The sequence below is a fragment of the Colobus angolensis genome, unplaced genomic scaffold (genome assembly GCF_000951035.1).
Source record: "Colobus angolensis palliatus isolate OR3802 unplaced genomic scaffold, Cang.pa_1.0 Scaffold214, whole genome shotgun sequence".
Classification (NCBI taxonomy): Eukaryota; Metazoa; Chordata; class Mammalia; order Primates; family Cercopithecidae; genus Colobus; species Colobus angolensis.
In genome coordinates, this window is record NW_012115311.1 from 6,151,361 (window position 1) to 6,154,479 (window position 3,119).

The 3,119-nt window shown below is 50.6% G+C and overlaps 1 long non-coding RNA gene across 1 annotated transcript; it reads right to left on the reverse strand.

Annotated features, from left to right (window-relative positions):
* Nucleotides 1-265: 265 nt before the first annotated feature.
* On the reverse strand, nt 266-1,834 carry LOC105512549. Its single transcript, XR_001001870.1, has 2 exons — nt 1,699-1,834; nt 266-527 (listed from the first exon to the last, which is right to left on the reverse strand). It is a non-coding gene; the product is annotated as an uncharacterized LOC105512549 (long non-coding RNA).
* Between the last annotated feature and the right edge of the window lie 1,285 nt (nt 1,835-3,119).

Sequence of the window (3,119 nt, forward strand, 5' to 3'; positions counted from 1 at the left end):
GAATTGATTTTTTTTTTTTTTTTTTAAGAAAAACAATGTTCTTCCTGCTGTGATGAATTTATTCTGGAGGTTTGAAAGGAAATGTGTCCCCCCGAGAGCACGAGGACCCTGAGTCTGGAGGGTGAAGGCCGCGATTTCAGCACATGTGTTCTCATTTATCAAGGGGCGGTGCTCGGGTGTGAAGGGGGAAAATACCAAGGGTGAAAAGATTCGAGGGGATCAAATTATTTTTCCATTTGTCTCAGAAAAAAAGAAAGAAAGGAAATAAAAGAGGGGAGGAAAATCATTTCATTATGTGGCAACCAAACACAACCAGGGGTGGCAACCAGAGGTAGCATGCAAGTAGCAACTTTATTCTTCAGAGCAGCTCACTCTAGGGCGTCTTGAGTTTTCCAGGGTGCAGTCTGTGACTGTGGAATTTGAAAACAGCAGAAGCACGAGAACAGAAGTTGCATGGATGTCTAGAGTTGTCATCTCTCGAATGCCCTCTGCGGCGAAGATCCTCCTAGTGCCACCTGGATGAATCACTTCCAGGGGAAGGTGGAAAAAGAAAACTATTGAACTGAACATTGACTTCCATGCTAGACATTTTATATGCATTTCTTTCCCTCTGAATAAAGTCTGCAAAATAGGTATGATTTTCCCCTTTCTAGAGATAAGCTGAAAGTTTCAATTATCTTATGGGCCCTGTTCAAAGAGGCCCAGCTAGCAGTGGAGGGGAGATGGAGCAAGCCAGCAGTGGAGGGGAGATGGAGCGAGCCAGCAGTGGAGGGGAGATGGAGCGAGCTAGCAGTGGAGGGGAGATGGAGTGAGCTAGCATTGGAGGTGAATTGGAGTGGAGCCTGTCTGCCATCAGCACCAAGTCCTGTTTAGTTATTCCATTCTACCTTCCCAAGGTGTCCCTGACATGTCAGCTGGAGTTCTGAAGGTCCGCTTAGCCACACAGGATAAAGGCCACAAGGATCTCCCTCCCTCCATCGCTTAAATGTTATTTTTATGTATTTATTTATTTTTGAGACACGGTCTCACTCTGTCACCCAGGCTGGAGTATAGTGACGTGGTCATAGCTAGTGAGCAGCCTCAATCTCCTGAACTAAAGCCATCCTCTAGCCTCAACCTCCTGAGCAGCTGGGAGTGCAGGCATGTACCATCATGCCCAGCTAATTTTTTTATTTTTATTGTATTTTATCTTATTTTATTTTATTTTTGTAGAGATGGGAGTCTTGCTATGTTTCCCAGGCTGGTCTTGAACTCCTGGCCTCAAGCAATCCTCCCGTCTCAAAATCCCAAAGTGCTGAGATTATAGGTGTGAGCCACGCACCCAGTTTTAAATGCTATTAAACAAGGGAAATCAGTAGGTTGGGTGGATGTACTCAAAGGGCAGGAATGAGAACACCACACTGAGGCTCATCTGGGGAACGGGAACTGTGCCTTCCAGTCATCGTGGGCTAAGGCAGAATGGAACGAGTCCTAAGGGCCCCCTAACACACCCAGTATGTGACGGGGAGAACAGTTACTCATCAGCACTGGGGATTAACAAGGTCTCATCTGCTGGTCTGGTCGCTTGGCTGTGCTGTGACACCTGACACTGGCTGATGATCAGAGGCTTTGCCAGCTTTAGAACACATCTATGTGGGAAAGCCTTTGGCTCTGAACCTGATTCACTTCCCAGGGGCCCTTCAAAGGGTTAACATTGACCTTCCCCATCCAGGCCCTTACCATGGGCCACAGCCTTATTCTAGGAACTTGGTCCCACACCCTCCACCCTCCACCCTCCGCCCTCCGCCCTCTGCCCTCTGTGAGCCTTTCTCTCTCAGGCTTCTCCACAGAGGGGCATTCATACAATTCCTGTTGGTCATCACCACATTCCAGAATTCCTCTGTGGTCACAGATTGGGCCTCACTTTGACCCTGAGTGCTAGTGCTGGGCTGCAGAGAGTTGAAATCCGTCCCCAGGTTCCCCGTAGTTCAGGGGAGAGAGAGGGATGGAGCTGTCCCAAGCCCAGGCCTCTGCAGTTTTTTGAAACCCGACCCCCTGCTTTTCTTTGAAGTTTAAATGCGGACCTATTGTTTTTTCCTGATAATAATAAACAGGGTCAGGAGAGAGGAAGGCGGATGAGGAAAGAGGAGGAGGGCAGGCAGCAGTCTTGTCAAGTAAAATTACTCCAACTCTGCCTTTGAAGGGGCGCAGACTTGGTTCTGCGGTCGGCACGAGAGTGAGGGGGCTGGCCAGGCAGGGTGGAATTTGCAAAGAAATCAAGGGTCCTGAAATGTGGCTACCGAGGGAAAAGGGATACGCAGCCATCCAGTAGGACTGGCCATGGTCCTACCGGACACGCCAGGGCAGCCTGGGCTCTGGCCGCAAATGTGACCTTCCAGTCCCTCTCACTGCCTGTTCACTGCCCCCAGGAGGTGTCCTCGGCCTCCAGTCAGTGGCCCCAAACCATGAGCTGGTTTGGTCTAAAACCCTTCCCTCCCCTTAAAATGGCAGAAACAAATGTTTGGAAACAAAGGTGAATTGAGAGTGACAGCTTGTGACCTGGCTGTGGTGCGTGTCGAGCCAGTTAGTCCACGCGGCCACCGGACACTGTGCCATCGGGCCAGGGTTGATTCCTGCAGACTGTGACTCTGAGAAGCAGCCAGAACTGCCCACCTCTGACCAGAGGAGTCAGGCTGTCCCCACAGGATGAGTGTTTCTGTTGCCTGAGGATCCACAGGCCCCGTGGCACTGCTCCTAGCACAGGAAAAGCAGACAGAATGTGTGCGGGGTGAGTCCACTGCAAGGTGGAAGCCCTTTCCTCAACCCGAGGCCTCAGCGGAAGGCTCAGCAGTCCAGCAGTCTCAGTTTCCCATATTAAAAACATGGGAGTGGGCCAGTCGTGGTGGCTCATGCCTGTAATCCCAGCACTTTGGGAGGCCGAGGTGGGCAGAATACTTGAGGTCAGGCGCTCCTGACCAACATGATGAAACCCCGTCCCTACTAAATACAAAAATTAGCCAGGTATGATGGTGGGCACCTATAATCCCAGCTACTCAGAAGTCTGAGGCACGAGAATCACTTGAACCTGGGAAGCAGAGGTTGCAGTAAGCCAAGTTTGTGCCACTGCACTCCAGCTTGGG